This window comes from Protopterus annectens, chromosome 11.part0 (genome assembly GCF_019279795.1).
Source record: "Protopterus annectens isolate FY-2018-M chromosome 11.part0, PAN1.0, whole genome shotgun sequence".
Classification (NCBI taxonomy): domain Eukaryota; kingdom Metazoa; phylum Chordata; order Ceratodontiformes; family Protopteridae; genus Protopterus; species Protopterus annectens.
In genome coordinates, this window is record NC_056745.1 from 1,165,181,486 (window position 1) to 1,165,196,527 (window position 15,042).

A 15,042-nucleotide genomic window follows, 5' to 3' on the forward strand; every position below is an offset into this window, starting at 1 on the left:
GATGTATTCCCCGGCCTCAATGATAGGGCATCCATTAAATCTTATTTAAAAGCTAGACCTTTAAAATGAATTCTACTGTAGATATATATATATATATATATATATATATATATATGTATGTATATATATATATATAGTATAGTTTTAAGTTTTTTGATTTAAATGTTTTTATTTATATGTTTATTGTATGAATGTATGTGGTATATATTTTAGGACATATGTATATGTATTTAATCTATGGCAAGAAATGTGCGTTGACTTTAAGAGCTTGATTTAATTACACTATTGCTTAATTGATTAATTAGATCCATATACATATATATATATATATATATATATATATATATATATATATATATATATAAGGATGAAGTGAGCAGTTTGTATATGGCCTGAAGAAGCATTGTTGATGAGAAAGCGCTAACCTGATATTAAATTATACTTTTCTGCTTTTAGCCACCTCATTTATGCATTTTTTTACTTTATTTTACTAGTACATTGTTGTGCAGTGGAGGTTCACAGTGGCATCATTGTTAGTTGGAATTCTATTTTTTGACCAGATTATAGGCATTAAAACGGGGTAGATAGGATAGTGGTGAAATGGGGAGCAAGCAGGGGGGGGTGAACAAAGGGAAAGCAATGCAGGAATGTGCTGGAGGGAAGTAGGAAATAACCATAGTTATCCATTTCTTCAACAGTAAAAACTGATTGTATGTGCAGAATATTTATTATTTATGTATTTTCACATTTGTTAACCAGGTTAGTCAGGCTGGGATGAAAGCCGTTTTTCAGCAGAGGCCCAAGTAGAAAAGCTCCATAGATACATATGCAGAAGTATTGCACTTTACAGTTCAGTATGGAAAGTGTAATACAGTAAAGATAGATGGAAACTAAGCATGTATAGATATAAATTTAGACTGTGACTATTTACAAATTATTACATATAGTAAAGGTGGAAATGCATCAAAAATCAGTGAAAGAAATAAAAATGTTCAAACAGTAACTTAGTACATCAGTATAGGTGTAATACTTCAAAAAATAGTATATGCAAGAATAGTCAGCAATGCTGTTTGTCGGTATAAAGACAAAAATAGATCCAAAGAAGAATGCAAACAATAATCAACAGTGAGAGGAAAGACTGCCAGACAATAAAGAAGGTGGGAGTGCAATACTACTTTACTATATAAAAGGAGATGGGGGAGTTTGAAGATAGGTTGGAAGGGAGTTTAGATGGGATCTTGGCATGGGCAGGACCATGAGTTCAGCAGGTGGGAGTTTAGCTCTTTTTTTAAATAAATTAGTGTTGGTAATGGAACATATGTCAGGGGGTAATTTGTTCCAACAGTGTGCTAAGGAGTGGCTATATAGGAGTTTGCCAATGTTCCTATTTTGGCATGTACACCTCAAGAAAGTTCTGTTGTACGCTTCGATGAACCCAATTTGGAGTATGGTAAGATATCAGAGAGGAGAGAGTTGGGTAGGAGGGGAGGGGTGGTTAAGAATGGAATGAGTTAGGTACAGTTGTGGTAGAAGGAGTTGATGGTGGAACTCTAACCATTGAAGGCTTTTTTAGAGATTTAGGGTTGATTGAAGGTTGGTGAGGATCGGGGCAGCATACAGTAGAGTAGGGAGCAGGAAAACCTGAGCAAGGGTGGGTTTGGATTTGTCTGATGGGAATTTTTTGTGTCTATATAGCAGTCCTAATTTCTGATGTTTTTTAATACATTGTTGTATATGGAAACTGAATTTGAGTTGGTCTGTTGTCACACCAATGAGTTTAGTTTGAGTTTGAACTGTAATAGTTGTGATGTTTATGGATGTGACATTGAAATTGAATTTTAGAGATTCAAGTATTTTTGGTAGAAAGAGGAGGAGTTTGGTTTTCTTAGGGTCAAGAATATATTAGCTGAATTTGGACTGTCACCTCCAGAGAAAGGAGTGACAACGTAATCATGTTGTACAGCAAATTGGACTGAATCAAGTGTGTCAAGAAGACGTGAAATGGAGAGCTATGTATGGGGTGTTTATTTTTTTGTGGGAAAGGTGCCCTCTTTCTTTAATTCAGTAAGAGGCCTGCTGGATAAGGGACGTAGGTATGTCTGGGTCAGATACGTTGGATAGGTGAGGAAGCAAATGCAAATAAGACAAACAAGACAAGAGACCGGGACCGTGATGGACACACAAGGTTGTGGGATACCATGGTTGTGGTGAGGGAGGGGACAATGCAGGCTCATGGACATCAAGCTTGGAGACAGTGAGACTCGAGTTCTCACCCACTAGATTCTCATCACTGTCCCCTTTCTCAACTTGCAGCTAGACTGCTTGACATCTTCTCCTCCTACGGACCATGAGTCGAGCATCCTTTCCATCCAGTGTAGGCGTACACCTGTGGTGCATTGCATGATCTTGTGAACTATCTCTGGTATCTCCCTGCAGGTGATGAAATCACCACCTCTGCCACTGCTGCCGGAGGGTACCACTGCACCAGCTTTTGGGTAGTACTACCTGAGGATACAGGTTGTGCAAGAGCAGCAGAGGCAGTGCTGCCAGGTTGGCTCCCAGACATGCTGGGCATCAATGCTGGAGCCGGTGGAGTGGGGGCAGGGTGATCCATTGAGGCTGGCTTACCTTGCTGTGCTGTGTAGCATTTAATGATGTGGTGCACATGGATGACATGGAGACATTTTGATGACACATAATAGAAAAGAAAAAAAGAGAGAGCAGGGTTGGGTTGAGAGAGATAAAATTAGTACCATCATATATGATGTACAATGCATTAACACAGTTATACAACTCAAGTATACATCCTAACAGATATGCACTATACTACAGATTGCTGAAAGTAATCCTTGAAGAAATAATAGTATTGTATAGTTGGAATCATGGTACTTGAACCCACAACCTCTGACTACAGTCTAATATTGGACTCTTACAATTGGTTTATGCTATAGACTAATGCATGCATACTTGCTTTTACACTTGGGATATGCATGCTCAATTTGATACAACTGTATAAAAGATCAAAAAAAGCTGTCTTTAACTTTTAACGCTACAATAACACTTCTCTTCTGCTACGTACATACTATTCGCTTCCCTTAGTCTCTCCAGTCAGGAAGTATAAGGAAATTTAAGTCATGTTCGTTGAGAGCTGAGGAAAGAACAGAAAAAAACAGAACAACATTATGCATACCAGTCTTGCCAATATTTAGCTTTCCAAGTACTCTCTTATTCTCATACTTCCACAGCTGTGGGATGTCCCCAGTCTCAAACTCATGCAACCAACGGTTAAGAGTTTTACTTTTTCTCCCGCATATGTCATTAAAATGATGCCTACATTGCTCTCCACTGCATGGCATACTATTGGCCCTGGATACAGCCTGGGTCAAACTATTCCACTCCTCAGACTTGTACTGGGAGCTAGAATAGCCCCCCTGCAGAAGCCTTTGGCTGTGGTGCTTTACCAGGAGACCAGTAAATATCCTGGACTACTGAACACCCTGTGTGCCCTATACTTGGCATCTTCCTCTCCAGTGCCAGTCATGTCTACCAGCTGAACCAGAGCAATGGAAACTGATGCTTTACCACCAGTTCCAGTTATCTCATTTTCTGATATTGCGCAAACCCGAGCACCAATGCCATCTGTATTTGTGCAGTGTTGAGCACAGCGCAACAGTGCCAAGCAGGGATGAATTAAATAAATGAAATTGGAAGGTTAATCTTACACTTGGTCTTAGCTTGAGGGGCGTCTGCTGTTGTAGCTTGAAATATATATATTGGAAATTGTAAGGTAACTCTTAGGTGAGTTAAGTTTGAAGACTTGCACTAGGGGCATAAATGTAATGACCTGACACATTTTTTTGTCTTTATGCACTGAGAAAAATTGATTTTTACAGTGTGAGATTCAAACCTACCCATAAGTGAGAAAACATTTTCTTCCACAGCATTGATTTTCCTTCTTTGCCACAGAAATGCTACTCGGATATAGTCAGGAATTGTACAGAAATACAGGTGACGGTTTGCGCTGTTACATGTGTGTGTGTGGGAACCAACAAGGCTATTGGATATAGATCCAGTTGGGTATATGTCTTATGTAATTGTGAAGGCTGTGCAAGTCCAGATTACTTACAGAAATATAGTAGACAGTATACCCTCAGTAATACATCTGAAACACAGTAATGGCGTCTCATCCCTCATACATGCAATTGATATCAGCCCTGTTATCTAGAGTGTTATAAGTGAGAGTGAATATAATGGAAAGTGGAAAAAGAGTAAAAGTGTATGGAATATCCTGTATTAGAACCAAGGACCATGTATATGGCAGTTATACACTTACACCTTTTGTCACAAGAATCCTGAAGTAATACATCTATTTTTCAGTTCATTGCTATAAGCTGCACTGTCACAACAGTAAAAAAAAAAAAAAAGGTTGCACACCCTGTATAGAACCCAGGACCATCTGTACTCCAGCCCTACACTTACACTGGTTGCCACAAGACTAGTTACAGGACACTCCCCAATTTCCTAATCATTCTTAAGGTCTCTGTGTTAACTACCATGTAATTCTGCTTAGCATTTTTGCACGGTGCCCCAGAGAATTAATGGATTGTATCCAGTTTCAATTATTGGCTGAGTTCTATCTGCAGGTGTTCAATGGCTGCAGCTGCTGGGGAACCTTGCTAACCACCGTATAACTCCACTAAGCACAAATGCACAATAAAATACAGAAATTGCAACAATGTATTGACCTTTGCCCTTTTACAGACACCCTGTTTGTATGTGTTCTTTCTGGTTCCTGGGTGGGCACCAAGTCCAGTTTTCACACTGCTGTTCTTTGTGCAAACGAGCGGAGTACAGCCAAACCTGACATTCATTTTCTCCATTTCCCATGTTTGCACTAAGCCTCACATCGCTCAAACAATGGCACCCCCAAAAAAAGAGAAAAGTAGTTGAAGTGAGGAAAGGGAATCTATGACATAAACACTACAAAATGCTAGTACACATGACGTGTTTCTACATAGGTCTGGATTTGAACTCTCACTTCAATGTACCTTCAGAACACAGTAAGCTTGCCTTATCCCTCTCTGCCGCACAAACAGCTTTGCAGCAAGGAACTGAAATCATTCTGCATGCAACTGGCTGCAACAATCTACAGTAATATGAAACCATACAACTGTTATTTGTACATTTATTATTTTTGGATGTATTGCACTAAGTGATCACACAACCAGTTATGAGTATTGCTTGCAAATATGCATCTCTGTCTTACCTCTCTGTGTTGGCTGGTCATTCTTTTCTTATCTGACCAGTAATCTCAGATATGCAGTTTGTAAGCCATTCTATATCATTAAAATGTGTGAGGATATTAAGTAGCAATAATATGCAGTTGCCAACAAGTGAAGGGGAGGTTGGATGTTAATGAACACGACCTGTGAATTCTGTGCTGCTTACTTACATTACCAACTTTGACAAAATGACATCCAACACTGTGTAAGTCTAACCTGACACACCCACTGGATGTAGAGCAATCTGCATTGCTGTTGTGTTTTCCTTTTCCCTACCAGTAGTCATTCACAGTTGCAATCCATTAAAAACAAACACTGAGGGAGTGTCTGCACTATGTTTGCATTTGATACATGGAGCCAAGTATTTGGGATTCAGCTATTCTGATCATTTCACATCTCGTTTACATCTTTACCATGCAAACAGCCCTGAATCTACATCATAAAAAGGCAACTGTGTAGCTACAGAAACTGAGGAGACTTGTTTATGTGGAGAATACATAAAATAGGGTGTTACTTTGGGATATATCTGCACAGAGGATTACTGAACTTGAGAAAGGTATGCTTGCATTTTGTCAGCTACATACTACATATGTTGAAATGTAATTAAGAAAAATCTGTATAATAGTTTAATATTTATCTTTTGATTAGCAATATCTTTTACATTTTTATCTGTATGCATTAGTTAAAAGTGTACTAATGGCATGGGCATATTTGTCAGGGCATTTCACAGATATACATGATTGGAAATACCTTAACATGAAATGTTTTGTGTTAAATCTGTAGACATGTTTCAGGGACAGTTCATTTGATAGCACTTTTAGCATTTCAGAGATGTTTTGTTAGCAAAATGTTTCATTTGCCTGTTTTTTTGTGGGCTGGGGTGCAAAGCTGCATTTATGTTATGACACAAACAAGGATATGTTGCTATTGTTACTCTCCTTTTTTGAACCCAGCCTTTTGTTTATTTTTCAAATATCTAGACAGATTTATGTTTCTCCAGTGTGTAATACTGAAATCCTACCTTTTCTGTTTTCATGTGGGAACAGTTGTTTTGTAGTTATGTGCATTATTCTTCTGTTGTCGTTTAGGAAACCTAGGATAATCAGGTCATTGTTAAAGCTTTTAGGTAACATGGTGCCTTCCTGTTTGATAGGGGATGTGGAGGTATGCCAGGCATAATGCATATTTGCACCAGATAGTTGCCGACATTATTGCAGTGGGTGGTCACAGCAGGACATATGGCCAGGTGCACCATAGGGCCAATAACATGATCTCATCTGCATGGAGGAGAGCAGCTGCAGTGGGTTATGATATGATAGGTACCTGGGGGCCTGCTACAGAGCCACCACTAATAACAAATAAAGTTCCTGCCCACTATCAGGGATCCAGACAGATCACGGGAAATTGCAGAACAGCATGTCATTGACGTTGGTGCTACTGTTTCAAGGACAGCAAGCATGTCCCAGGAGGAGCTTCCAGGTAGGCTTTTGTATCTCAATTATTAAATACTGTTGTATAGTAAAATAATTTAAATCAATACGTTATCTCTGTTGTACAAGACATTTTTTTTGGTGGGGGGGATTGAAGAATGCTACAGTTAACAGCACATTCTGATTGACTGCACATGGGCTTAAGTTGGAGTGGTCATCCAAGTTCTTATGGAAAGCATAGGTAATGGACATATAAAGTGGAAAAAGTATTATCCCCTGTGTTACTGTTAATTGTGATGATGTTGTCCTTACCTTTTTCTTAACTTCTTCCATCTTCTATCTGGCATACAGAGGATGCCATTATCTGCACATGGTAACCCAAACATTTTTATGTCAGTACTGATGAGCAATTCAAAGAAATATTTAGTGTGTGACTGTTGTGTGTATTGCTGTACTGTCTAATAATAGCAGCGTTGTTATTTTGTTGGCAGATATTAGACTACGTGTGGGTATTAATGAATTGCGTGACTTCTACCATCTGCTGTCAGAGTATCAGCAGACTCTGATGATGATGGTGGCCAAACAGAGACACAGTTGGGGGATGCAAAGGTTGAATCTGACACTGAGGTTGATATACAGCCGTCCCCTGAAATTCCTCCGGACACAGTCAGTAGGCGTATGCCTACCCATTCCAGTGAGTCCACAGATATTGGACAGGTTGAGGACAAGACAGTCTATCAAGGAAGTGTGGCTACTGCGGCTTCAATGCCTGTTGACTCTGGCTGTAGCGAAATTGTGAGTTAGGTGCCACTCAGTAGGTTGTTAGGGGTGCTCAGAGGAGGTTTGATGTCCATCCTCTACCTGATCCAGGTATCTCTTCCTATGCCACTCAACGTTTGTTTAGGGATATCATAAAGGCATGGGAACTTTCCCATAGGTGCTCCAGGGAAATGCTTAGGGTTGTAAATATGGCAAAGGCTGACATGCGTGACTGCCTGCACCATGTTGCTGAGTCAATTGATCAGATGAATGACACATTGTAATGAGCGGTGTCTCTGGAATGTCTGCTGGGAGTGAGATGGCATCCTCATGGGCTTAGGTTAGCCACATCATCTGCTGTTAGCCAACATGGCCATGCCCAATCATGCTCCCATAGTGGTAGTACTTCCACTGCTCCATCAGCGAGTGAGCTGCCCACAAACAGACGTGGCAAGTGATAGGGTCTTGGGTCCTGGGTGTACTCTGAGGGGATCTCATCCAGCAGACATCAGTCATGTTCACGTAGCAGCAGTATATCTGACCGTGGATGTGGATGTGCCAGTGCAACTCCTGGCAGAGAGTCTGATCTTGTGGTCAGGGACAACAACGATGAATTGCCACCTCTACCATGCACGGCTTACACCTGTCTGACATACCAAGACATAGAGCTAGCCCAGAGTTTGGCTATGTTTATGCAGACACTCACACACCAATTTCACATGGAGGACTCCTACAAAAACACACACAACAGTTACATGATTCAGCCATGCAGCATAAAACTCATTTTGTCAAACTAGCCATTTGCTGTTTCATCCAAATGTCTGCCTTCTTCTCTTTCTTACTCACACACACTCCCCAACCTTCTGTGTCAGCCCAGGCTTCCTGCCCCCCCCCCCCCAAGCACCCTGTGTAGGTGATAACTGTGCTATATCCCTGTTTTCTATCTTTTGGATTCAGGGATACATAAACCTTTTGTCTGATGCTCAGGGTGCATAGCTGACTTAGTGCTTAGTATATCTGTATTTGTGATGTTGAACTGGTAATTGTACTTTTGACTTGTATTGGTCTTAGAACGTTGAACAGTTCATAGCATCAACATTTTCCAGCTTAATTGTCAATAATCTTGTGAGGGCTATGAAGTCTGAAACTGCAATGTGTATCATTACTTTCTAACTTCTATCTTTAATGATTTTCCATTACAAATGTATGATGCTAAACTGAGGGCATGCAGTGACCATCACTACTTTTGAGATGTATGACTGTGTGAATCTTTGATGCTTGAGGCCTACTGCTTAAGCATGTGCAGATACAAGTCAAATAAGCCTCTGCTATCACATGTTAAGGTCATTTTTGTACAAATCTCTCACCCTTTACTTGCTTACACTACAAAGTAACAAAATGAAAGGATATGCCAGTCATTCATATTATTGCACAATACACTCACAAGTTCAACACTTACCATGTGAATCCAGCAATTGCAAACGTTTTAGTTCAGGGCTGACTCTGATGCAAACAGTACACAGCCAATACATGGGAAGGTAAAGGTTATGAGAGTTGCCTGGCATCAATGTTACTTTATGTATGTGCGTAGGAGGAAGGTTTTAGGCCCATAAGTGGTGAGTGAGTGTGCTGTGCGTCGTCTCTTAGCCAATGCAAGGGCATATTGAGTACACCTACGTCTGCCTACATCCACAGCAGCTGCTGCTTCCCCCTCTGACTTCTCACCTGAGTGTGGCTGTGGTGACCTTGGCATTGGTGCTGGGATGTATGCTTCTTCCCCTGTTGATCCGGCTGAAGCTGTTTTTTCAGGATGATGTAGTGTAGCATGGTACATACTGTGAATATTTCAGTACATGTCCGTGGATTGTACTCAAGGGCTCCCCCAGATGTATCTAGGCACTGGAACCGTGACTTCAGCAGCCCAAACACACGCTGTATGATATTTCTGGTTTGTGCATGTGCCTCATTATAGCTTTGTTCAGCGGGTGTGTGTGCATTTCTGATGGGTGTTATCAGCCACAGTTCCAGTGCATAACCTGCATCCCCCAAAAAATGACCCTATGGAATATCCCCCTGAGTGAACATCTGATATAGTTTGGAGGTGTGCCAGATATCTGATTCGTGGTAACTGCCAGAGTTGCCAGCACACACATTCAAGATGATTCCCTTGGCATTGCACACAACTTGGCAGTGAATAGAGTGAAAGCCCTTTCTATTAATGTTCAGCCTTCCCTGTTTCCTGAGTGGTGCCTTAAATTCTACATGAGTGCAATCTATGACACCCAGTACTTCAGGGTAGTGCACTACAGGGTAGAACTCCTGATTATTTCTGGCCCTATCCTCAGGAGTACAGGGATAATATATGTGGCCAGTAGCATGTTGAAATGTAGTATTGAAGAATGATGGAGAATCCTGGATGCTGATGGTTGTGACACCCCCAACATGTCCCCTGTAGGTCTCTGAAAGGTGCATGTAGCTAAGATTCTAATTGCTACACATACCTTTGTCTCCACTGGGATGGGTTTCCATCTGTTTGCCCTGGCTCTGAGTTCAGGATGACAGAGGTTGCAGAGTTCCTGTAGTGTGCCACTATCCACCCTGTAGCTTTGTACAATTTCCACATCATGTAGGTTGCGATGAGTTACCCGTGGTCTGAAAACTCTTCTATTTCTTGACCTTGCTGTATTAGCAGCAGCAGCATAGACTTCAACCTGTTGCAAATGAATTTAAAGCAACAGCAGCCCCTAATGTTTCTGTGTAGACGCCTTTCCCTGGCTGTATTCCAGTAGGTTTTGGAATTCACAGGAAAAACCACCACAAGGCTGCTTTATAGCTTGTTGAATAGCTCCTCCAACTTGGATTGGTTGATTAGCATACATTTCAGCTGGTGATGCTGTAATTTGCATGCCATGGTGTTTACCTTGTTTGTGCAGCTGTGTGCGGCTCTACTCTCCATGTAGAGATGCTTACTGAATCCAAAACGATCCACTGCCAATGTGCACATGGTGTAACTGGACAGTGTAGGCTTTATTGAATCTGGCCTATTATCTTTTAGCCACTGAAAACAAAAGGTGTTCAGTTTTCATTGACCCTTATCTTGTCTCCATAGAAACATGGAAACCAGATACACAGTTGTCTTCAACTATAAGCTTCTCACGTTGCACTGTGAATATTTATTTGCTAAACACAAATTTTTCATTGCATTCATTGTTCTTTTATTAACTTGCTTCCACTTAAAACTTATTCGATCAAGCCAAGGACCTTAATCCAGTAATTCCCCTATGCAAAAGTAAAAAAAAGCATATCAGTTTTACTTATATCATGCTCTGTATACTTTTACAACCCTTCTTTCACTTCAACAGCCTAAGTTTACAGTCTTAAACATGCTTTTGTCCAGGCTTTCTTCCCTGTTTACATTGCAGTGCCTACATTTCTTAAAACTAAAGAAAGAAAGAAGGAAAAAAGGTCACCTGTTTACTTTAGTATCCATATAACACGCAAAAATAACAAAGTATTTTACTGCATAATGTGCAGTATATCATGTTTTATAAAAATACTGTTAAGGACAAAAATTGTTTTACTTACAGTTACCTCTTTTCTACTTCTTCCCTTCTCCTTAATGCTCTTCCAGACATTAATAACATGAAGTAGGACATATGCTTTAGACTCCCTACAAGTTTATCAAAGTAAAAAAAAATTCAGTTTTTCCAGGTTATCTTGTCCATCCACCACATTTCACAAATGTGATTGAAAGTTTGTAATCCCACATTTATTCATTCATTTCTGAGTAGCTACTTTTCTTCCCATTGATCTTCATCTCCCAAATGCAGTCTCCGGTTCATTTCCAACCTACTCCTGATTCTTCTAGTCAACTTCTGTGCTTTTCTCTGTCTCTCAAGCATTTTCCTTTTGAACAGATACTCTCTGTATAAATTTTATTATCAGAAGCATAAGAAGCAGAGTCCCCTTTTGATAGCTCACTTTTGTTGGGCAAACTTGTGTATTTCCTCCTTAGCATGTTCTGCATCAAAAAAATTACTTTGACACTACTTGAAAAAATATTAAGAAGAAAGGTGGATACAGCAGCTTGAATCTCACACCTGCCTCTCAACATTCCCTGATCGCTGGAATAAATTTACTCTTCTGCCTGGTGTACAGTGAGTAATCATTTTCCATAAATACTCTGTCTCAAGCTTTTAGTACTTTGTTCTTCTGCCACAGTTTTGTTAGAATCAACTCTTTCTGTTGGTAATATTTCATCTTTATTATTAGAGGTCTTGGCTGCTTTCTCATGGCCAGATTTGGAGCATACAGATGTGTGTTTTCAGTTAAAAACTCCTGCTGTGGAATACCAGTCCAGTTGCATATTTGTTCTTTAATAAAATTAATGCAGTCGGTTCCTCTGGTACAGCAGAAAATCTCAGGCTTTCGCTACACGCTCTGGCCTCTGATTTTACCATTTCTTGAGCAGTCTCATACTCAGCCAGCCTTTTCTTTATTTCGACCTCTGATTTTTGCAGTTTTGTCAGCTTATCTGAATATCTATATAAAGCTTCATTCATTTTAATACAGTCTTGTGTTATTTGAGTTGATGTACTCCTTCAGCATTTCGTTTATTTTAATCAGCTTTGAGCACATTTGACTTATTTCCTCTAGATTACTAGAAGCTATGTTTTTACCCAAAGGTTGAACAGTTGCAGGATTCTTCCCAGCCATTGTTTCCTCCTCAACGTTCGTGATTGATTTTCTTTCAGATTCTCTGAATTTCTTCTTTGCTGGCATCCAGGCAGTGCACTTACTAAGTAACTGAAATTTACTCAAAAGGACAAATTCACTGGTGCTCTTTTCTGAGTTTTTGTTTTCACACACGGATAGCTGAAATTAAGCCGTTACTCAGTGTGACCCATCTTAGAAGTCCATACAGATACATTCTTTATCAAACTTCTGGTTTACTGTAAATGAACATTTTACTCTAAGGGTAAAAAAAAAAAAAAAAAAAAAAAAAAAAAGATTCACCAGGGTTAAAAAAAATTGTATTGCAGAAAGGTCTGGACAGAGACAGAGATTAAAGCAAGTATCTGTAAAATATTCATTTCGGAGCAGTAGATTGATGAAAGTGTCAATACAGAAATAGTTTATTCAGAAAGGGACACATTTCTAGCAACACTTATCAGCTCTTCAGTAATAGTCACACACACGAAAGGGAAAATATTTTAATTTATGACTGTCCCTTAAAACTGGTATCTGTAAAATATCTAACTGCGGCCTGGATTAATTAAGCAATAACCCACACCTAGGTGTGGGTAATGCTGGATTTACTCACGGTTGGTGTGGTTTGGTCACAAGGGCGAAGCCCGAGTGGCCAAACAAAGACAACCGTGGGTAAATCCAGTATTACCCACACCCAGGTATGGGGTTATTGTTATTATACAATGACATTATTTAAGAAAAAAAATACTTACTTTTCTTAAATAATGGCATTGTATAATGCCTCCTTGCTGCCCTTCCATAGCTGTCTAGTATTCTGCAGCAGTTCCAATGTACTGCGCATGCATATGGTTACGCAGTACATCAGAGCTGTTTGTGGAAGCAACGGAGAAAGGAAGATTTCTGTTGCTTTTTAAAAGGTGTCTCACTATGTTAAGAGTTTAACATAGCGAGATATCTTAAAAAAAGCAATGGAGATCTTCCTTTCTCCGTTGTTTTTTTAAAGCTGTCTCGCTATGTTAAACTCGTTTAACATAGTGAGACAGCTTTAAAAAAGCAACGGAGAAAGGAAGATCTCCATTGCTTTTTTTTTTTTTTTTTTTAAGATGTCTCGCTATGTTAAACGAGTTTAACATAGCGAGATAACCGCAATGGAGCTCGTCCGTTCTCCGTTGCTGTCCAACACAAAAAAAAAGACTTATACTAATGGAAAAAGTCCAGGCGACCAGACCTTTTTCCATTAGTATAAGTCTAATTTACAACGGGCATGCTGACCAATTAGCGTGCACGTTTTGGAATATTAATGGGTGGTCGTTGTATAATAGAAGTGTTTCTTTATTCACACTGCTCTTCTTTACATCTCATGCCATCTTTCCTCATTCCTATATCCCATCCTACTGAATTTGCCTTCTTTCCACCTTTCCTTCTTATCTATCCCCCAATTTTTGCTTCGGGAAATATATAATAAGACAAGGCATGTGTGATGCCCGCTCCCTGGCCCAGCAATCAAGGAGCCTCAGTCCTCACCACTAACATCAGAGAGGGTGTCTCATATAAGAGGAAAGGATAACAAGTACACACAGTAAAGTACAGTTTCCCTTAAGTGCACACAGAAATCACAGTCTGTGGCTGGTTGTTCCCTTGCTCTCCAGGTCCCCAATAAGACTCCCCACTGATACAGCTATAGGGTCCATATCTCAGCCTAGCTGGCAAGCTAACCTCCAGTACCCTCCCTATCCAACCAGTGCTTCTTGTCCCTGCCCAAGTAGCTGACACACTTTGAGATAAGTATTTATACAATTTCACAGACACACCTGGGAAAGGCTGACACAGATTCTCCAGCTGTGCCCCTTTACCCAGACTATAAGGTAGTAATCACTGCCACCACCAGCTAATTATCAGCTACCCAAAGGCCCTTAAAAGGGTATCCAGTTATTACTGTGCAATATTATTATCCAATTGGTAAGTGTGACTAATCAGTCAAGGCTTATTAGAGTGGCCTTGTACAATAAACTCTATAAATATGCAATGTACTCTAGAGCTTAACTTATCTCTATACAAACCAGCCATAGGTAAAAGTTTTTTAAATATTTAATAATAAATGCTAAAAACACAAGACAATACCACTACACCACAGTGCTACTCAGGAGTTCAGAGATCACACATAAACTTAAAACAATGCAATAGGAAAGTTCTGATACAACAGAAAAACACTTAGTCTAAGTTTCTTCTAATTTCCTAGCTATTACTACAAGAAAACATACTTCTGAAATAACTTAAGACAACATACAGAGTGCTTGAGAGTTGGATAATCAAGTCAAAAATACTTAATAATCTTTGGTTCTCACTGTGTAAATTGAAACTGCAGTTTTGATAAAACATTACATCATTTGTTTGCACTTTCTTGGTTCCCATGCCACACCAAAACTGCATTTACATTATTTTAGACAGAGCAATAAAGGACATTCCACATGTAAATTCTGGTCATTAACTTTAGCCTTAAAACAATAGGCAGGTTGCTTACTCCAGACTCATCGACTCCAAATTCTAACTTCAAAGAACATACAAAACATAATTTTAATTTCAAAGAACATTTGAAATGCTTGGCTTAGTTTTCCTTACAGCAGATGGCAGTGTTGCTACAATCTTGAAGTTCACATTTTTCAGTGTTTTCTTTCATTTAAGAAAGAAGCCTGTATTTTACATTTATATTTACAAATGATAGAATTATCTGTAAAATTCTACTTGGCTAGGCTGGCAGCCTTCACCCTTCTCTACCAGTCTTCACAGCATGTATATAAGTAAATAACCTCACCTCGTACGAACAAAAATGTCTGTTCATCTCCATTATTATTACATCTCCC

General features: G+C 39.6%; 1 protein-coding gene across 1 annotated transcript in view; it reads left to right on the forward strand.

The window, feature by feature from the left end:
- Positions 1-15,042, forward strand: part of ORC5 (origin recognition complex subunit 5) — a 2,154,202-nt gene that overhangs the window by 1,866,605 nt on the left and 272,555 nt on the right. The gene's annotated exons all lie outside the window — the stretch shown is intronic.